The sequence below is a fragment of the Lynx rufus genome, unplaced genomic scaffold (genome assembly GCF_022079265.1).
Source record: "Lynx rufus isolate CCGP_SWC_20201006 ecotype Redwood Valley unplaced genomic scaffold, mLynRuf1.p SCAF_6, whole genome shotgun sequence".
NCBI classification, from domain to species: Eukaryota; Metazoa; Chordata; class Mammalia; order Carnivora; family Felidae; genus Lynx; species Lynx rufus.
This window is the reverse complement of record NW_025814878.1, coordinates 26,550,732-26,573,439: the sequence shown is the minus strand read 5'-3', so window position 1 is coordinate 26,573,439 and position 22,708 is coordinate 26,550,732. Positions and strand designations below refer to the sequence as shown.

At 38.2% G+C, this 22,708-nt stretch overlaps 1 protein-coding gene and 1 non-coding gene across 2 annotated transcripts in view; both read right to left on the bottom strand.

Moving 5' to 3' along the window:
* Positions 1-22,708, bottom strand: part of MOXD1 (monooxygenase DBH like 1) — a 90,396-nt gene that overhangs the window by 23,558 nt on the left and 44,130 nt on the right. The window lies entirely within an intron of this gene.
* LOC124529434 (U6 spliceosomal RNA) lies at positions 6,789-6,891 on the bottom strand. The gene has a single exon (XR_006966334.1). It is a non-coding gene; the product is annotated as a U6 spliceosomal RNA (small nuclear RNA).

Sequence of the window (22,708 nt, the reverse complement as noted above, 5' to 3'; positions counted from 1 at the left end):
AGCACCTTGACCAGAATGGGTCTGGCTCTCGGTGCCCCAACACGGAACAGAATTTCCCACAGAGCTTCCTGCCACGTTGACCGAGCATAGTGATGCCAGCGCACAGCTACCCATCCCCAAAAAGCCTGCTGGTCATTATCTGCTGCTTCCTCAACCAGTTCCACAAACCTTCGAAGCAGTCACATCACCTGTTGTGACATTCTTCTTTAGCCCAAATAAGGCTGCGGCAGAGACCAGAGGGCACTAGAGGAGGTTAAACACTGCTCTTTCTTGGATATTCGGTAATTGTCCACACGAGAAAGACTTTTCCTTTTGCATCATTGCATCATTTGAAATAATGGTGGTGTTATACATTTTTACATTAAAAACCTTTCTGAGGCAAATAAAGCTATAGTGTAGTGAATCACTGCTGTAAGAGGTAGCACTTTAAAAGGACGACTTATTTTGGTTGCTTCAGAGATGTCACATTATCATCACAATCTAAATGGGAATGCCAAAGGTTACCTCTATTAAAACAAAAATTAAACTTATAGAAATTGCCAAAGGAGGTCATGGCAACATAAAGTATACCAATGCGGATAAATTGGTATTTCTGAGACTGGAACAAACATTCAATTTCATTTTTAGGCCGGCTGTATGACTGCAGAAGGAATAAATAAAAAGGAATCGAAAGTAGTGCATATGGAAGTGGGTGGCAATGACACAAACACCTGATGACATATTAAACCGTGTTATTAACTACAGTGTTCTCGTACACAGGTGGCATTTACAGACCAGAACGGATGACAGTTCCATACACCCACCTTCATATGCAATAGAGGCCAGGCAAGGATGGCCTGGCAGCTGTGGGTTACCTGTTAGCCCCAGTGCCTAGTAAAGGAACAGCCTAGAAAAGAAACCACAGGTGGAAGGGAGGTGAGGAGGAAGCCTTCAACCTGAAGTATTCTTAAGAGTAAAATGGTCTCTTCTTGTACCCTATGTCTTCAAAAAATTAAAAATAGAACTACCCTATGTATGACCCAGCAATTCCACTACTAAGTATTTACCCAAAGGATACAAAAATGCTGATTTGAAGGGGCACATGCACCCCAATGTTTACAGCAGCACCATAGACAATAGCCAAAGTATGGAAAGAGCCCCAAAATCCATTTACTAAAGAAAGGATAAAGAAGATGTGATAGATAGATAGATAGATAGATAGATAGATAGATAGATACAATGGAATATTACTCAGCAATCAAAAAGAATGAAATCTTGCCATTTGCAACAATGTGGATAGAACTAGAATGTATTATTCTAAGCAAGATAAATTAGTCAGAGAAAGACAAATATCATATGCTTTCACTCATATGTGGAATTTAAGAAAACTGATGAACATAGGGGAAGGGAATGAAAAATGAGATAAAAACAGAGAGGGAGACAAATCATAAGAGACTTTTAAATACAGAGAACAAACTGAGGGTTGCTGGAAGGGAGTCTGGTGGGAATGGGCTAAATGGGTGATGGGTGTTAAGGAGGGTGCTTGTTGGGATGAGCACTGGGTGTTATATGTAAAGTGATGAATCATTGGGTTCTACTGAAGCCAATACTATACTATACTATATGTTAACTAACTTGATTTTGAATAAATTTTTAAAAATTAAAATGAAAAAAAGAGTAAAACAGTCTCCAGTCAGTTCAGATAACTGGACCTTTGAGGTACTCTTGAGAAGACTTAGCAGTAAAAAAAGCAAACAATAAGAGAGCTACTAAGCATAGTCAAGACCAAGGTGGAAATTAACATCAACTATAAAACTGGGAATTGAAAAGCTCCAAATATTATACTGTTCTCATGACCTCATCACCTTCTCTTACTCTCTCTATCCAGGTCAATATGTCTAGCATAATCACTGCAACACGCAGACTACTTAATAACTATTTATTGAATGGAAATGAAGCCTTTCCATGAATGAGACTGAGTCATCAAATTTATTGCCTCTTAATTTCTTGATTGTCTAAACTCCAGTGACCTACCCTGCACCCCACTTCAGCTGCCCAATCCCACCGTCCCAGCCTTCACTTAGAACCACTCAGGACTGTGCTCCTCTGAAACTCTCTTTCAGTGCTTTTTTCCTGCTCTGTTGGTTCTCTCACGCCTCCCCAGCTTCTCAACATACCACTTTTTCCCAGGAGGCTACTTGAACTACTTGTGCACCAGCCCCTCACAATGGACTCAGACACTCACAGCTGCGGATCAATCCTGTAATCTCCCCCTTCTGATCCTCTACTTGGGATACTGAAGATGCTTGCACAACCATTAAGAGCTCAAAAGTCAGGATTCACATTTGTACTTCCAGGCATCAATCTTTCTTTATTTTGCCATGTTCTGTTCCTTGGCTACGGATGAGCATAATCTGTTTGGTGCAGGGCACACATTTCAGAAAATGAAAGCAGTTTGCTCCCATGCAAACCTTTTAGCATCTATGTATACTTGCTAATCAACTCTTGGTAAATGACTCAATTATTTTGGTAAGAGAGGAAACAATTTCAGTTCACTCTGTCACTGAATGAGGGCAGAGTTGGGGTGGAATTTGATACAAAGGACACAATATGGTTGGAAAATTTTAAAAATTATATAATGAAATGAGGCTAAGAATTTTACTCGGTGTGACCTAGGTCTATAGAATAGGATTAGATGGGGATAAGAAAAAAGTTCCTAAGTGTCTCAGAAATCCTTAGAACCTAGAACCAAGACCACTGTATCAGAATAGGAGGTAAGAAAATCTTAGTGGGAATGTATATTATCTTTCTGACATAAAACATTTGGGGTCCTTGACAAAACTGTGCCTGCCTGATGGTCTCGTACCTGCACCTACTGTGAAACTGATTCAGTTCCAAAAGGACTTCTCCCAAAAAGCCACTGAGCATTGGCAAACTGAAGAATCCCCATGCTTTTGCAAACGTCAAATACCAACTACCTTAACAATAACAATAAAGAAATATATACAAGGGCACCTGGGTGGCTCAGTTGGTTAAGTATTTGACTCTTCATTTTGGCTCAGGTCATGATCTCATGGTTCATGAGTTCAAGCTCCAGGTCGGGCTCTGCACTGACAGTGTGGAGCCTGCTTGGGATTCTCTCTTTTCCTGTCCCTCCCTCAGTTGCACACGCATATGTTTGCTCTCGCTCTCTCTCTCAAACTAAATAAATAAATTTAAAATTAAGAAATATGTATGTTTTTAATTGTTTATTTAGTTTGAGAGAGAGAGCAGGGGACGGGCAGAGAGCGAGAGAATCCCAAGGAGGCTCTGTGTTGACAGTGCAGAGACCAACACAGGGCTCAAACTCACAAACTGTGAGATCATGACTTGAGCCAAAATCAAGAGTTGGATGCTTAACTGACTGAGCCATCCAGGCGCCCCAAGAAATAGATTTTTTACTTACTTCCCTTGTGCTGGGTTGAATAGTATCCCTCCAAAATTCATGCCCAACTGGAACCTTGGAATGTGACCTTTTTTGGAAGGAGGCTCTTTGCTAATGTAATTAGTTAAGATGAAGTTACTCTGTCTTAGGATGGGTCTGAATCCAATGACTAGTGTCTTTATACAGAAAAGAGAAGGAGATTCAGATTCAGACACACACAGAGAGAAGATGGCCATGTAAATATGGACACAGAGGTTGGACTCAAGCTGCCACAAGTCAGGGAAAACCAGAGACCATCAGAAGCTGGAAAAGCCAAGGAAGGATTTTCTCCTAGAGACTTTGGATGGACCATGGCCCTGCCAATGCCTTGATTTTGGACTTCTGGCCTCCAGAACTGTGAGAAAATAAATTTCTGCTGTTTCAAGCTACATGGCTTGTGGTCATGCTTATCATAGCATCCCCAGGAAGCTAATACATCCTCTGCTCTCAATTGTTTTAATCATAAACTAACAATTCACAGATTTGTACATTTTTACCTAGGTCATGAGTATCCCTGCATTTGTTTGTGACAAAAAATTATTACAAATATACATTGTTTCCCCTTACATGATTGATGTTGTATAATTCCATGTACTTACATAGTCATAAGGCTATTTCACTTGATAAATATGCAAGTGCACTTGAGAGAGTTAAAGAAGTTTTATTATCTGTAGCTAAGTATATGTGTACCTTACTTTAGTTTTTACATTTGGAGGGTAAAAATAAGTGGGCGGGAAGGGTGGAATGCCCTTCTTGACTTGTCCAAGTACGAGAGAAAAACAGGTGTGAGAAAAACAGGAGGTTATTAGAGCTCTTATAAGCAATTTTCCTACACTTATTCTTCCAAGTCTACCCATTTAAGATGTTGCTTGTTGAAACATGAGTAGAGCATAGCTCTCCAAAAACAACTTGCAATTCAATAAATTAAAAATTAAAACAAAAGGAGAGAGGTGATGGGTGAAATCTGTAATGAGCTGGAAATCTGGTAAATCTCCATCACTTTTCTTCCTGCCCATTCTTGTTCTTGGCACCCTGCTTTCCATACACACCCCAGGCACAGGTTGCTGTCCATGTAAAAGCCAGGAAACCATCTCTGACAGAGGTTATCCAAAGGGCATCTGGCTCATAATGCAATGCTGCCTATGAAAACATTTCAGCCCAAACTAGCAGTGTAGACAGACAATTACAAAATCATGCTAATATATGCTCATGGGATTATGGTAGGATAGGATAGTAGATGGTATCTACCTGTCCCTCTTTCCTTATCCTCATCCCTAATGGGGAGGGCTTTTTTAGCATGACAATATATCCAACTTATGAGAGGAGACAACCAAATTGAGCAAGAAAATGATATCATTGTCTCACAGGTAATCCACTCTGAAAAAGGTCAGAGTTCAAAGCAAAACCTGACCTGCTGATATGGGGCTCAAACTCAGGAACCATGAGATCATGATGTGGGCCAAAACCCATGAGTCCCTATTTCTTCATATTCATGCAGCTTTATGACTTTGTGATTTCCAGCTATACAAATGAGTCTTCCACCAGCACTGTGAAACAGTCAACAATTCTATGTTCTTCAGTCTCAAAGACTGGGACGGTCACCATCTTGACACCTACAGCAATATCTAAAATGACAACACCAGGGTTCTCAACAAATGTAACTTTCACCACCTCAGTTTCACAAAACATACCCCAGATGCCATCGACAATGACCACAACCCACAACAGTTCAGTGACATCTGTTACTTCAGCAGTAACAAAGATGTATCAAAACTGACCTGTTTCCTATGCTGAAAATAGTTGTTAAATGCCACATTTATGTCTTTGTTCCATTCTGAAAAAATAGAAATGATGTCATATTAAATAAATTAATGGTATAGATCCTAGTATTCTTGTCCCTGTGGAAAATGAGTTTCCAACTTCATCAGGCCTGCTAATGAGTGTGAATAAGTGACTTGTCCTACCAGGGAATTGTGCTTGGATATGATTTGAAATGTGCCACACCTTTCCCTCCTGGGCCCCTCATTAGACAACAGAATTAGGCAGCATTCCGTCTACATGAGTTCTAAACCAAATGGTTAGCTTTGGTTTTCATTCATATGTGCCATAAAGATATTTTCCAATGGTATTAGATACAGTGTAGTAACAGAGTATCAGCACTCTTCATTTTCTGCATTTTTAAAAAACATAATGCCTGTGAAACTACAAATTCAGAACCTCAACATTTTCTTTTGAACTTATTCAAAGTTCAGTTCCACTTAAAAACTAGTTATTACATTTGTGATAACAGCAGACTTTATGGTATTTTCAGTGTATTTTTAAAATTTGTTTAAATGTTTATTTATTTTTGAGAGAGACAGAGAGAGAGAGAGAGCAGGAAAGGGGCAGAGAGAGAGGAAGACACAACCCAGAGCAGGCACCAGGCTCTGAGCTGTCAGCACAGAGCCTGACACGGGACTTGAACTCACAAACTCTGAGATCATGACCTGAGCCGAAGCTGGATGCTCAACCAACTGAGCCACTTAGGCGCTCTTTGTGTATTTTCATATGTTTCCAAGCCACAGTTTTATTACTATAATTTGTATTTTAAATCAACTAATTTCTCAAGGTCTCTTGATGCGATAAAACCAAAACAGTTTCAATTTCCAATTTATTCAAAAGGAGAAATTTCAGTTAGAACCATTTATTCAGATTAGATCTAGTTGCAAGATTAGACCTGTGTTGTGCGGACCTATTGTTAAGGCACTAACTATTAAGAGGACCAATAAGGGGGAAAAAAAATCCCCAAATCGTACTGCCTCTGAGGTTGTGGTAGGCAATCTAAGTTCAGCATCACAAACAGCTTCAGATGCTGGGGTTGCAGTTCTGCGGATGGGGGTGATTGGGAGATGTGTTAGATCAACTAGAACCCAGCAGTCACTAGACCAAGCAGGCTGGAGAGCAACCTTCTACAACGAGACTTCCTCTTCCCCCATTCAGCATTCTTATGTAGAAATTCAAAGTTTTAGCTTAGTATGATGTTTCTTAAAATCACCAAAGCATACTTTTTTGTTTTCTTCTAATCACAGCAACTATTAATTCTAAAGAAAATACATTATCAAAATTTGATATTGGCAGCTTTGTTGGTGGTATTGTATTAACACTGGAAATCTGTCGATTCTTTACATTGGATGCAAAATGTGTTATTCAAGAAGAGGCATTTGGTATGGAACCATGTGAGTTTTGATTAGCCAGGACTTTATTATAATTTCTGTGTTTCTTTAAATGTCACAAGAAAATACCAGGACGGGCCACAGATTTATGAATTACATTCCTACTAATCCTCTATGCCCAAAGTAAATTGTTTAAAAACATGGAACGCTTCACAAATTTGTGTGTCATCCTTGTACAGAGGCCATGCCAATCTTCTCTGTACCGTTCCAATTTTAGTATGTGTGCGGCTGAAGCACTATTAAAGCTGTTTTACTTGATGAATATGCAAGTACCCTTGAGAGTTAAAAATATTATGATTTACAGTCATCAACTTCTGAATGTGAATTAATTAGGTTCTTTTTTTTAATGTTTGTTTTTTATTTTTGAGAGACAGAGACACAGAGAGTAAGTGGGGGACAAGCAGGGAGGGAGAGAGAGAGAGAGAGAGAGAGAGAGAGAGAGAGAGAGAGAATCTGAAGCAGGGTCCAGGCTCTGAGCTGTCAGCACAGAGCCTGACATGAGGCTTGAACTCACGAACCGTGAGATCATGACCTGAACTGAAGTCAGACCCTTAACCGACTGAGCCACCCAGGCACACCAAATTGATTAGGTTCTTTTTGCCAAACACCTCAAGAATATAAAAATACAGAAATATAAAATATTTTAAAATTACTCTTAAGAAAGTTTATAACAGCATTCTTAATATGTATATTGTTCTTTGAATTTTTAATAGATTATTCATGAATTCTAAGGTTGCTTTTAGCCTTACATTAACAAATATTAATGTTCAGTTAACGGAGATGTTCAGTAAACTAGAGGTCACCTAGCTCCTCTAAGAAATGTTACATTAATACCAATACAACCCACAAGGCATAGTGAAAGATCTGATGGTCAGGAGACTAAGTTCCCTTCTTGGCTGTGTCACTAGCTGTGTGACATGACTGTGAGCAGGTCAGCAGGTCATAGCACACAGGCTTTTTTCCCATCATTATATATGTGTGTGTGTGTGTGTGTGTGTGTGTGTGTGTGTGTGTGTGTGTGTATTTATATATGTATTGGAGCTCTGAAGAGCTCTAATAATCTATTTTTCTCACACCAAGCTAGTATACTTGGACAAGTCAAGAAGGACATTCCGCCCTTCCCACCCACGTTTTTTTTACCCTCCAAATGTAAAAACAAAAGTAAGATACACATATATTTAACTATATATAATAAAACTTCTTTAACTCTTTCAAGGGCACTTGCATATATATATATATATATATATATATATATATATATACGCCTTCATCTAATTCTCAAAACAAGCTCATGAGTTTAGGTAACAGAATTATCACCTATTTTATAAATGCAAACAATAACGCACATGTAAGTTTAAAAATCTATCCAACTGTCAGAGCCCGGATCTCACCACTGGTGACTTGGATCAGGAATTGGTGCCCCTAAACCAGCATGCTGATCTACAGGAAAACCTTGGTTTGCGAGCATAATTTATTCCGGAAACATGCTTGTAATCCAAAGCACTTGTATATCAAAGCAAATTTCCCTATAAGAAATCATGGAAACTCAGAGGATTCCTTCCACAACCCAAAAATTTTCATATAAAAATAATTACAATACGGAATATAATACAAAATAATAAAGAAAATACAAAATATAAAGAAAAATAAACAAATTAGCCTGCATCTAGCTTTGAAAACCTTCATGGCTGGTGTGAGGGAAACAAGAGAGAGGAGGGTTATTGTGTAGGACGACTTTCACTACCACTAATGGAATCACTGCTACCCATAGGCTCAACGGAATCTTTTTCTGCATGGGGGCCATTGTATGCATTCACACAGGTGTTGAGCACGGTACAGCATTAACAAGTTCTTAACATATACTGTATTTAATGTAACTGGCAATAAGGCAGCAAAGGATCTATATCTGCAGGCAGCCTGATCCAGAATGAAGCAAAGCATTCCTAAGCTGACTCTTGTATGGAAAAGCAAAGGACTGCCCGTAGGTGCTTTGAAGTGACAAAAAATTCACTAGCGCCAGTTGTGGGCACCTTCCAACGTTCTGAAAAATCACTGATTTCTGCCAAACACCTCGGCCTGAGACGGAGCATCCAAGCACGGGAAGGAAACCGTCCACAATCCCACAGCGAGATAAAGAGACAGACAGAGTCAGAGACAGAGAGACAAGAAGCATTGGTTCAGCTGTGATCATGTGACACTCGGCATCACGTACTACTCATATGGCAAGACATCATTCGTTTATCAAGTTAAAATGTATTAGAAATGTTTGCTCATCTTGCAGAACACTCACAGAACAGCTTACTTGCAATCCAAGGTCTTACTGACTCCCATCTTGAATGGCAGGGGAGTGAATGAGACAGTGTCAGTGCTCCACCAAGGTCACTTTGGGTTTCTTTAACCTTTTCTGGGGGCCTTACTTCCAATCACTTGCACCTGTAACTTTCCTCAAAGGCCCGATCTTGGGCTCACTTTGCAAGGAGCAAAAAATGCCCCAAAATGTACGTTAGTCTGAAGAAAGTGAAATGGACAACTCTAAACAAAATGAATGTTTTCCATGGGTGCTATGGACTGAATATTTGTGTTTCCCTCAAATTCACGTATGGATAGTCTAACTCCAAAGGTGAGGGTATTGGAAGGTGGGGCCTTTGGAGGACAGTTAAGTCATGATGGCTGATTTCTCATGCATGGGATGAGTGTCTTTATAAAAGAGACCCCATGGAGTTCCCTTGCCCCTTTCACCATGTAAGAACACAGTGAGAAGACGGCTGTCTATGAAGTGGATCTCACCAGACACCAAATCTTCTGGTATCCTGATCTTGGACTCCAGAGTTGTGAGAAATAAATTTCTGCTGTTTATAAGCCGACCAGTCTATGGTACTCTGTTAGAGCACCCCGAGTGGACTAAGACAATGGGATTAGGTTACAACTGGAAGTACAGTGCAATAACACCCTTGCTTGGCTTTCTCTTCCTCAGTCTTACTCTCCCACCTCGTGTTTTCTCCTGGCACTTCCTTACTCATTTGTACACACATCCTTCTTTCAAAGGACACTAGCTGAGAACCCAATATAAAACAAGTAGCATAATGGAAGAGCATTTTATTGGACCACATGTTTTGGGGTTTGAATCTAATCTGGGGGGTTTAAATCTTGCCCCATTATTTTCTATTTATTTATTTTCTTATTTATTTATATTGAAGTATATTTGACATGTAACATTGTGTACATTTTCAGGTGGACAACATTTTGATTTGAAACATTTATATACTGCAGGGACACCTGGGTGGCTCAGTTGGTTAAGTGTCTGACTTCCGCTCAGGTCATGATCTTGCAGTTTGTGGGTTTGAGCCTCACATTGGGCTCTGTGCCAACAGCTCAGAGCCTGGACTCTGCTTCATATTCTGTGTCTCCCTCTCTCTCTGCCTCTTCCTCAGTCTCACTCCCTCTCTCTCTCTCTCTCAAAAATAAACATTAAAAAATTGTCTTAATATAAACTCCTTAAAAAAAGAAACATTTATATACTGTAATATGATCATCATATGATCATCAAACATGCTAAAAGACTAGGTCTTAATTATCTCTACCACAAAAAAAGAATTGATAGTTATGTGATTTTTCCATCTCGTTTTCCTAGTTGCTCAACTTCTCTTTGTCTTAGTTTCCTTATCAGTAAATCAGTGACAATAAGGTTTACTTATAAAATTACTTGAGAATCAAATAGCTGACACATCAGAAGCAACAGACGCCTTGTAGGTGTTCAAAGAATGTTGTGAGTATATTTATTAAAAGTTGGACTCTGGGTTTTAAATATAATTTTAACATTGCACCCAAATAAATAACGTCTATACTGGTAATTTATTCACAAAGTCCAGTGTTTCAAAATCTAACTTTAAGACTTTTATGTTACAAATATTCAGGCAAAAAAAAATATTGCCATGGTCACATGCTGTTTTGCAAAATACATAATCATATGAAATATATATTTATGTGTGCCATGTCAATTTATTTAGGATTTAATTTGTATAATAGTATGTTCTTTACAGAGAAGTTTTTCTGAAATATGACCTCCCCCCTTCCTCTAAAAGAAACATAGGTACACTGACACTTCATTTTTTAATTTTAATTTTTTTTTTTTTTTTTTGAGAGAGAGGGAGCAAGCACACAAGCTGGGGGAGGGGCAGAGAGACAGAATCTTTTTTTTTTTTTTTAAGTTCATTTCTTTTGAGAGAGAGAGAGAGAGAGAGAAAGCATGAACAAAAGAGAGCAGAGAGACAGGGAGAGAGAGAGAATCCCAAGCAGAAGCCACACTGTGAACACAGAGCCCAATGTGGGCTCGATCCAAAGAACCATGAGATCATGACCTGAGCTGAAATCAAGAGTTGAACAATTAACTGACTGAGCCACCCAGGCACCCCGAGAGAGAGAATCTTAAGCAGGCCACATGCTCAGCATTGAGCCAGACACAGGGCTTGATCTCATGACCCTGGAATCATGACCTGAGCAGAAATCAAGAGTTAGATGCTCAAATGACTGAGCCACCCAGGCGCCCCTACACTGACACTTCTCGTGTGTATTTATGCACAGTTTTGAATACACATTTCCCTTACTATTTTGCTCTGAAAATCTTTTCATCTCAAAGAGATGTCTTCCATTCCATTCATTCATTCTTCATTCATTCATTCATTCATTCACTCAACTAATTAAAGAAAAAATACCCCAACTATTTGGCCCTTTATCCGATGCCAAGAAGTAAACAAACACGGGTCTGACAATCATACAGTTTATATTCTAGAAAGGTAGAGAAGTTAAGACCAGAGGATGATAATTTTTGGTTACCTTCCAGCATCAGTTCCCCCAGAAGAACTACCAGGATCCTGAATTGGCTTAGCCACACTCTTTGACTAAGAATGATTCCCACTTCTCTTAAGTGGCCCAAACCCATCTATGTGGTCCCAATCTTGAACTTACATTGGTCAAATCACAGCGACTTTCAAGTGGTGGCTGGCAGAAGAGCTATCCTCCCAAAGTAAGAGAGAAAGTGCTATTTCAGGGAGTTTGGGCTGTCATTTTTCTACCATAAGGGAAAATAGCCTAAGGCTGAGGCCCAAACAATATTAAGGGCAAAGCCCAAAAGGAGCTGTAGCTCTTGAAACATCATAAATCTCTGGACAAAGGGATTTGCTTGAAATAAACCCAAGTGACGTTCAGCTGAAACAAAAAGAAGTTCGGTGCTGATAGTAATTATCAATGACAGTTGTTTTCTTCAGTCATCTTTGGTTTCTTTCCCCTCTTTAGTCCATGAAAACTGAGATGACTACCCAAACCTGGATTAAGTCAGAAGCTTTGTTAATTCAGATTTCTGAAAAACACAAAACGAAGTTCCCCAAATAACTAGTTGTGTTCTGTAATGTGTTTGGAAACCACATTTTTTCATGAGAACACTGAATACTTAGAGCATGCCAAAGCAATATGACTCATCCTAATTTATATTTCTCATCTTCAAAATGTTTCTCATGTTACACTCCAGGCACGGCATTCACCCCAGTCCACACTTCTATACATCCCACCTGGGTTCCACCAATAGCCACCAACCAATCTTCTTGGATGCTTAGGGGGTAGCTTTCTAGACAACACCCTGTATCCCAACCAATCTTCCCAAATCACTTTTCATCTTGGACATCTGACTGATAATATTCAGTGGCTCCACACCACCCTTTCTATAGCGATCAAGTCCACACTTCTTTTTCTGACATTCAGGATCCTATGTGGTTTGCTGCACGTTACCTACACGGTGCCCTGTGCATGAATTCCCAGTCACAGGGATCCGTTCCTTTTACACACCATGTTGTTCTTACCTCCATGGTTTCGTTCCGTGTTTTCTTCACCCAATATGTCCTCCTACTCGCTCTTGAAAGCCCAGGTTTTGTTTCCCCTGGATGCCTTCTCTGATTACTTTGGCAGACATTTGCCTTGTTTCTCTAAGCTTCTTTCAGGAGGCAGTACTGTGTGGTAGCATGAGGCCAAAGACTTGGTTTGGAATTCAACATCTGGCACTTACTAGCTGTGTGATCTAAGACAGATTGCTTAACTTTACTGAAACTCAGTTTTCTTATTTACGAAATAAAAACACGAATCAACTTTTAATCCATTATAAAAAGTAAAGGAGAAAATGTGTCTAGCACATAATCATTTGTATCAAGCAGTTGAAAACGATCCTCAGTTCTGTACAACTTAGTACTTTTTTATCGAATGTAATTAGTGCCTACATAAGAGTTTTTCTTCTTATTTGGAGTAGCAACTCACTGTTCTGCTAACTTGTTGACAATTCATTACATGGAGCAGACTTTTTCAAGGCCTTTATTATTTGCAATGATTGTTGTAATGAAAATACAACATCAAGACTAAATCTTGCTGGTTATTTTTTGGTATGCTCTTGCTTACCTCTTTATAAGTATGAGCTGTTTTTAAATGATAAATTGAATTGTTTTTCAGGTTAATCTGCATTGCACGGCAATTCATGGAATTGAAAGTTCATAGAAAGTAGATGTGATTTTATTGTTTCACGCTGCAGGAAATAAAGTTCTCTGAACTCATTTTATTACTTCAACACATGACTTTCAATGCAGCAATATGTATATCAGAGGCATGAGTATATATGGATTTCTTCCAATCCTGTGCACAGCAGAGAGACACGCGTAGATCAACGTGTTTTACACAGGATAAGAATGCAGGAAACGGGGAACTTCTCATGGGAACATAGCTCATCACAGAATGACAGAGGAGATAGATCTGTGCAAAAAAATGCATAGACAGTACAACTTTATTTTACGTGACCCATCTCTTATCCTGGAGAAGTGAATTAAAGGTTAACAGAGGAAAGAACTGGAAGCGGCGCGCACCTGAGCAAAAAGATAAGTAAACATAACGTTACCAAAACCAAGACGAGAAGAGTTATAACACTGATGTCAAGTAAAGGGCCGGTTCCTTTAACACAGGGAGAAGACAGCCATAACTACTAAGTCCACATACCAGTCCTCAGAATAAAACCTACCTTGCCGGACCTTGATCTTAGACTTCTCCACCTCCAGAACTATGAGAAACAAACTTCTGTGGTTTGAGCCATCTCGCCTATGGTATTTTGTTATGGAAGCCCAAGCAGACTAATACAGAAAATTTGTAAATGGCATAAAATTGAAAATAATTTAATGTTGCTCTTTATTAAATTATATTAAATTTAGACAATGGCCTACCAGACAATCATAAAAGAATAGGATAGGTCTGTACAAAATGTAGTGGAACACTTCCAGGACATACCGTTAAATGTAAAAAGCAAGTGTCAAAATAGATGACACTGTTGTCTCCTATATGATACTGAGATCTAAAAATAAAAGCAAGAAAAACCACATATATCTATATAAATATATACTTATATACATCTATAATATATATTATATACTTATAAGTATATAAAGTATATAAATACTTATATAAGTATATAGGTATATACAAATATATACTTATATAAGTATATACATATATATATACTTATATACATATATAATATAAAGAAAGATGGATGAAAATATACACAGAAGTAAACATAAACATAAAGGTACATGATTGCATACATATAGAAAATTTCAGGGGTACCTGGGTGGCTCAGTCAGTTAAGCATCTGACTTTGGCTCAGGTTAAGATCTCACAGTTTGTGAGTTCAAGTCCCCCATCAAGCTCTGTGCAGACGTTTCAGAGTCTGGAGCCTGCTTCAGATTCTGTGTCTCCCTCTCTTTCTGCCCCTCCCCTGCTCATGCTCTCTCTCTCTCTCTCTCTCTCTCAAAAATAAACAAACATTAAAATTGTTTTTCAAAAAAATTTCAGAAAAATACAAGTAAATATTAATTTGGCTTACAGGAAGTAGGACTTGAATGGTAGAAGTTAGAGCTTTTTGATTTTCACTTCATGGCCTTCTGTATTTGAATTTTTTACAGTGAACACATGTTAATTTTATAACATATTTTTTAAATTTTGTTTTCATCACCTACGAGCTCAATGTCCCTGACAAGTTAATGAATATGTGAGACAGAGATTATCTACATCCTACCTCACAAGGTGATCTTGAGAATTACATAAGATATCGGGAAACCCCTCACAGTGCATGGTATATACAAAGTATACATCAAATGTTAGTTTTCATATTTTCTACACATAATCTATCTACGGTATTACATATGAAGTAGATATATGCTATGCTATTATATACTTAATCATATAAAACAAAGTCTCCAAAAACCTTCAAAATTGTTTATTTCCCTACACAATGCAAAATAATCTATTTTGTTTAAATTAAATCTGTTATTTAGAGAAATAATTGACCAGGATGTATTTGGAGCTAGGTTTCTAAAACAACATGTTGATCCTCTGCAAATTCAATTCTATCTTCTGCGTTTGTAGGCTCTTAGAAAAAGAAAAATAAAAAAATAATAACCAGAAGAATTTTCTACCCCAAACCTGTTGTCAAGACTTCATAGCCCAATGGCAGATGTGAGTATATGTGGTTCACCCGTGACTAGGGGCAGCTGCTGCTGGGAGGGTCCCCACAAAGACAGTGAGACCTTCCTTGGTTCTGCATCAAACGTTTTCTGTCTCTGGATTGTTTTTCACTTTGTAATCTCCTTTGAAGTAATGGTTGCTAGTCTGCTTTTTATTGTTGTTGTTGTTGTTGTTGTTGTGTGTGATTTTTTTTTCTTTTACAGTTTAAAGGACTAATAATTCCATCCATGAAAGGACAGAACTCAATTACTAACAGATGATCCTTATGATAAAATGTCACAACCCCAAGTTAGAGGAAAGAAAAACAACTTCATTTTTCATTTACTCCAATACAACTTACTTACACATAAAAGGAACTAATTTAAATGTCTGTATAGTAAAACTAACTTTTAAAAACTTATTTTCAGGGCATGTGGGTGGCTCAGTCGGTTGAATGTCTGACTTCGGCTCAAGTCATGATTTAGCGGTTCGTGAGTTTGAGGCCCGCGTCAGACTCTGTGCTGACAGCTCAGAGCATGGAGCCTGCTTCCGATTCTGTGTGTGTGTCTCTCTCTCTGTCCTTCCCCTGCTCACGCTCTGTCTCTCTCTGCCTCTCAAAAATAAATAAACACTAAAAATTTTTTTAAACTTATTTTCATATCCTAAAACTTCCAGTACTTGTGTCTGTATATAATTTACTGTAATAATTTGGCAGTTTGAAATAAAGTATATTATTTTAACATTTATTTGTCATAATTTAAGGATTATACTTCCTGAAGAAATTTAATAAATGAACCATCTTTGTCTTCTTCTAAGAGTAGGGAAATCATCATTGAATGACATTTCTTATTCCCTCAGGCACAATTTAAATATTAGACCTAATTGTAGGCAACAAATTAATAACACTGCCTCATGCAGAATTCTTGGTTGGCTTTTATCCAGAGGTCTTGAATTCACTGCTCTTTCATTTTAAATTAAATTTGAATGTAAAGTATGTTGTTTTATCCTGTAATGAAAAGAGAAACTGATGTTGAGTGTTTTTCTCTATGATATTGAACAATGTTGCTTTAGAAGTGATAATAAATGCAGGTCTTCAAATCCTACTTAATTTTATTGAATTCTGGCCCTCTCTATAAAGCGTCTGCAAGCAGCCCAGCAGGACTGTTCAGTTCGGCACTTAAGTTAGTTACAGACTCCACAGTGTCACACACACAAAATTCCTTTGTCCTGGGAATAAGATAGATTTTCAGAACGTTGTTTACAACTCACTATAATTGAATTAAGTCTAGATTCGAGTCATTAATCCAACAAGCACTCACTAAGCACCACTATCAGGAAGTGCACCCCGAGCTGAAAATCCAAGGACGTGCCTGGCCCAATGGGAGAGAGCCTGGTAAAGAGAGGAGTCCCATAGCCAATACGGGGGTGTTATGACATCAATAATAACTACCACTGGTGAGCATTTACGTGTACCAGGTACATTGCACATATCAACACATTTAATTTCATTTCATCTTCCTGCATTCTGGAGAAAGGTATTACTCTCTTTGTTGCCCAGATCAGGAAACTGAGGCACAGTTACGTAAACCAAGCAAACTTGCAGGGCTGCTGTGTAGCTGGCTTGAACCAGCACCGGGGGCTGACCGCTAAGCACCATTCTCTGGGAAAGCGTGCCTGCCTTTGTGATCTGCCGTGGAGGTGTGAAAGGGCAGTGATGGTTAGAAGGGAGCTGAAGTCAGTTCAATTAATTTTGTACACTAATGTAACAGTATGCTTCAGAGAGCCATTTGATTTTTTTTTTTAAATCTTTATTTACTTTTGAGAGAGAGACAGAGTGTGAGCAAGGGAGGAGCAGAGAGAGAGGGAGACACAGAATCCGAAGCAGACTTCAGGCCCTGAGCTGTCAGCACAGAGCCTGACACGGGGCTTGAACTCACGAACCGTGAGATCATGACCTGAGCTGAAGTCGGACACTCAACCGACTGAGCCATCCAGGCGCCCCTCCATTTGATTTTTTAAATGGAGTTTTGCTGTCTGGTTGGAAAAGGGATAATAAAATAAAAAAAGAAAAAAGAAAAAGACTATTTTTGCTTGACCTCATCCAATTTGTTTAACCATGACTATAATTAAGAAATATAGTCTTTTATATTTCAAGAAAGTGAAGCAAATAAATGAATATCAGTGGATGGCTTCTGTCATTCTGGCTTCTTTCTTATTTTCTAAGTGTTTCAAACATGAGTTCTCCATAAAAAGAAGTCTTAGTTTGCAGGGCAATTCCATGAAAATGGGGAAACAAAAAACTGAAGTGTGTTCAGACTATGACTGAGTTAAACACTGGTCTTCTGTGGGTGAATCTCCAGTCTGGGTGGATAACCCCTAATCCACGAAGCCTTTGCTCAGCTTAGTAAACAGGTTCACACTGAATTCACCTTTTCAAAGCCTTTAAGTCTCCTGCTGCCTTCCAGCTATTTAAATAAAGAAGTCTCCTCTAGATGTAGGTTTCTGGAAAGCAAAGCAAATGTTTTATTAATCTTTGAAGTTATTCGTTTGCTTGCTCGCTTTTGAAAAGTTTATATACAGAGAAAATAATATAACATTATTCATATAAAAACCATCCAGAGCTAGTTAACATCTTTTCATTCCTACTTTGCTATCCATCTTTGTCCCCACTTACTCCAGCACATCTCTCTGTTCCCTCTAGGTGCTCATGTTGACCTCAATTGCCAACCTGACCATCAAGGTGAGAGCCAAGTATAAACTCAGGTACTTAGTCTTAACAAGTCTGATCTGCCTTTTTTCCTAAACATGCCAGCCACATCCTTTAAATCAAACCTAAAATAACTTTTCCATTCAATACTTTTTATCAGTTTAAATAGTCTCAGGTCTGCAGTTATAGAAATTACATTCAAAAGGGATCTACTTATGAAGGAAACATAAAAAGCATGGGTGATTTATTCCATATTTGCTCAATCAGATAAAAGCCACACTCAACCGAAATGTCATAATTTACAACCTGCGTAGATATTCAAAGAGAATTTTGCAGTTTCAGAAATGTGGCCAACCTCCTTTCTTGGCAGCTAAAACAAGAAACCGAAAAAGGATCTGATAAATTGAGTTGCGATAATAGTTCCAAAAGGGAACACACCATCTTCTCTCCCCCATGAAACATCACTTCTTTCAGATTTGTTTAAAAGTCTTCACCCCTAACATCAAGCGAATGGGGAGGATTTCCATCTCTACTGCCACAACAACCCTTGTGGGCATTCTCTCCTTATTTCCAAAGACACTTCCCAAATAAGGCTGCTTTTCCTCTCACATACATTTTCCTAACATGTCCAGGCTAAACTCTTGGCTCTAATCCTCTGTATTCTAAAATCTCCACAACAAATCATGCCATTTCTCCAGCCAAAACCCAATAGTCCCACGTTGCCTCAAGAGAAACTCACTTCTTGGCTTACAATTCCTGCTCTCTGTGGTCCTTTCACAAGATCTCCAAACATTACCAGGAATATGTGTTCTCAGTGTCTTTGATCATGGCATTCCAGCCTTTTCATCCTGAACCTGGCAAAACTGTATTGTATCCATCAGAATTTGTACTTCCAGTAGGAAAACTAAATGTTCAGAACACCTCTGAGTTGGAAGACTGATTTTCATGATTTCCATGATTTTCAAAACTTAAAACAATGTGTCTTGAAATATATTGATAAGCTCAGTAAGAAATTAAGAAAGACCAAAGGTAAAAGAAGAAGAATATAAAGTCAAAATCAAAGTGATAAAAACAGAAATTAAGGCTCCCGTGGGAACATATGTCATACTATGATTCTAGAGTCTCCAGGAATAATGGTCACAGGATAGGATCATCAAATGATGTGGGACTCAACTTGACACACACCTCTCCCTCCCACACCCCTCAATTAAATACAGAACCGGAACCCTCCGAGCTCATACCAATCCAGTAAAGTGAAGAACTAGAAAAAAAAAAAAATCTAACTGCTAACAAAGGCAGCTGATGAAAAAACTTGTCTGTCTCTGCCACAGTTCTGGGTTATTATGGATCAAATGTTTTTGTCCCCTCCCCCCCTTCAAATTTATAGGCTAAAGTCCTAACTTCTAATGGGATGGTATTTGAAGATGGGATCTTTGGGAGGTAGTTAGGGTGCATGAGGTCACGAAGGTGGGGCCCTCATGATTGGATTAATACCCTTATAAGAGACACCAGAGAGTTTGCTGTACTCCTCCTCTGCACCCCATCCTCGAGCATTAGGAGGTCATATGGGCACACGGTGAAATGGCAGCTGTCTACATGCCAAGAGCAGAGGCCTCAGAATGAAACCCACTTTCCAGAACCTTGATCTTGGCTTCCTGGCCTCCACAACTGTGAGAAATAAATGTCTGCTATTTACCAGTCTATGGTATTTTGTTATGGTACCCAGAGCTGAATAAGACCTGGTTAGAAGAAAATAATAACAATATTCTCCCCTGGAGGTGTGTAAACAAAGGTCCAGCCTCATGAGACAGTAAGATTTGAATTTATAGTCCTGTACGGTTGGGGAAATTCCAAACCAAGAAAATAAAGGATCCCTCATGGGTTGCCATCCCCTGGCATCTGGCAAAAGTAAATATAAATATAATACCTCCAGGAGGGAGCATCCTCTCCTCCGGTACCTTGTGATTTCCATGGATGACATTAACTTGGCAAAACTTAGCAAACACTTGGGGAAACAAGAGACTATCCACGACATATTTAGATTCCCAATGACTTGAGCCATTGGAATTATTAAACATAAAATCAAAAATAACTATGTATGCTTCATTTTTTAAATGTTATGCATCATATTTATGTGGTTAAAGAATAAAGACGAGCTTGAAAAGATGAGCAAGAAATATCAAGATTGAATCAGCATATTTGAAAAAGAACAAAATAGAATTTCTAGAAATAAAAAATAATTGGGATTTAAAACTCTATGGGTGAGTTAAACAGCACATTAAAAAACAATTTAAGGAAGAATTACTAACGGTGAAAATATTCTGACCTCAAACTTCTCCAAGACAACATTTCTTTCACTTTTATTAAAGTGTAATTTGACAAGGGCACCTGGGTGGCTGAGTCAGTTAAGCGTCCAACTTCAGCCCAGGTCATGATCTCATGGTTCGTGAGTTTGAGCCCCGCATCAGGCTCTCTGCTGTCAGCACAGAGCCAGCTTGGGATCCTCTGTCTCCCTCTACCTCTTAAACCCTCCCCTGCTCACACTCTCTCTCAACAATAAACACTTTTTTTTTAAAAAAGGTATAATTTGACATACACTAAGCTGCACATATTTAAAGTATAAAATTTGTTGTTTTGACATATGTACATACTCATAAAACCACAAGCTAGATAATGAATATGCACATTATCCCCCAAAGTTTCCCCAGGGCCCTTGCCAACCCCTCATTGTCTTCCCACCTTGCTTCATTCTCATCCCTGGAAACCACTCCATGGCTTCCTGTCACTATAGATTACTTGAATTTTTTAGAATTTATAAAAACTAGAATCATATTATATGTAGTCATTTTTTTCTGGCTTCTTTCATTCAGCATAATTATTTTCAGGTTAATCTACGTTGGTTTTATGTATCAATAGTTCATCCATTTTAATTACGGAGTAGTATTCCACTGTACATATACGCCATGATTTGTTTATCCATTCACCGATTAATACACATTTGGATTGTTTCCATTTCTTAGCTATTATAAAGTAAGGTGCTACAAAAACTCTTTGACAAGTCTTTGTATGATCATACGCTTCCATGACTCTTGGATACACAGCTAACAGCAGAATAGCTAAAGTAAATGACAATGTATGTTTATTATTTAAGAAACTGCCAAATGATTTTTCAATGTGGCGTACCACTTTATATTCCCATCGGCAGTATATTAGAGTTCCAGTTGTTCCACATCTTGCCAACCCTTTAACTTCCATATGGCAATTCTTAAAGGTGGTATCCCAGTGTGATTTTAATTTACACTTCCTTAATCAGTAATGATGTTGGGCATTGTCTCAAGGAAGTGGACTGATATCAGGCAGAGAAGGACACTGACCTCTGAGAAACAAGAAACAAGTGAGGTTAGTCCTGTGGGTTGTTCAGATGGCTGTCTATAGAGAGATTTTTCAGGCTGTTGCATAGGAAAGTGAAACTCAAGCAGGACCTGCCATTCTCCTTGAGTTGTGGAGATTGAATTGGCCCAATGAGGCCAAGTAGGTTACAGTTCACAGAATATAATATGGGAAGGGAAGAGATGCACGGAGAGATAACTCAGGACACCTACATAAAGTCTGCTTCAGGTGAGTTACTGAATACTGATCCTTTTACAACAGGTAAAATCACCCTAAAAAATCCTACCCAAGACCAGGTGAAAATTATTCTAAAGGATTAAAAGAAACCATGATGGAAATATCACAATGAAGAGAATAGAGCCTTTCCCCAACACAGTGGAAAATCTTGTAATTCATACAGCATTAGGTAAAAGTACTCAGAAGGGCTTGCCTTGAAGTGGGTAAAATGAGGATCTAACAAAGCTCATAAATAAGATCTGAAAGGTCTGATTTCAAGTAACTTAACTACGTCCCAGAACAAAGCTCAAAACTATTTACAGAAGTGCAAACATAACCAACATCCAGTAAGGTAAATTAAAAATGTCTGGCATCCAACAAAAGATTACTAGTTACACAAAGAATTAGAAAAATAAAACCCATAATGACAAAATTCAAACCAAATTAACCCAGAACTCATGCAAAAGAAAGAAGCAGATATTATAACTATATTTTATATGTTCCCAAAGATAGATCAAAGACTGAATATATTAAATATAGACATGGAAGATACTTTTAAAATACTTAAATCTAAATTTTAGAGATTAAAACTGCAATGATTGAGGTGAGAAATACAGTGTATAGTATTAAGAGCAGAGTAGATCATAAAGAAGAAAAGATTGGTAAATTTGAAGACAGAATAATAAAACTACCCAAAATCAAAGCAGGCTAAAAAAATGAAATGCAAATGAGTTGCAGGATAACTTGAAACAGCCTGATATACTTACAATTGGAGTCACCATAAGAGGGGAATAACCGAAAAGCCTATAACTAACAGCATACCTAAAGATGAAAGACTGAATATTTTTATCCTAAGGGAAGGAAAAGGCAAGGAATCCACTCTCACCATTCCTATTCATCATTATACTGGAGGTTCTATACAATGCAATAAAGACAAAATTTTAAAAAGAAAGAAGAAAAGGCATCAGATCAGAAAGGAAGAAGTAAAACTGTCTTTATTCTGAAATGGCATGATGATCCCTGCAGCAAATCCAACTGAATTCTAGCAATGCTGCTAGAACTCATAGGTGTGTTTCGCACATTTAAGGGCCAGAAGATCCACATACAAAATTCATTTGTACACATTGGTGACAGATAATCAGAAAATGAAATGTGAAGGTGAATACCATCGAAAATACCATCAAAATATTAGATATTTAGGAATGAATTTGACAA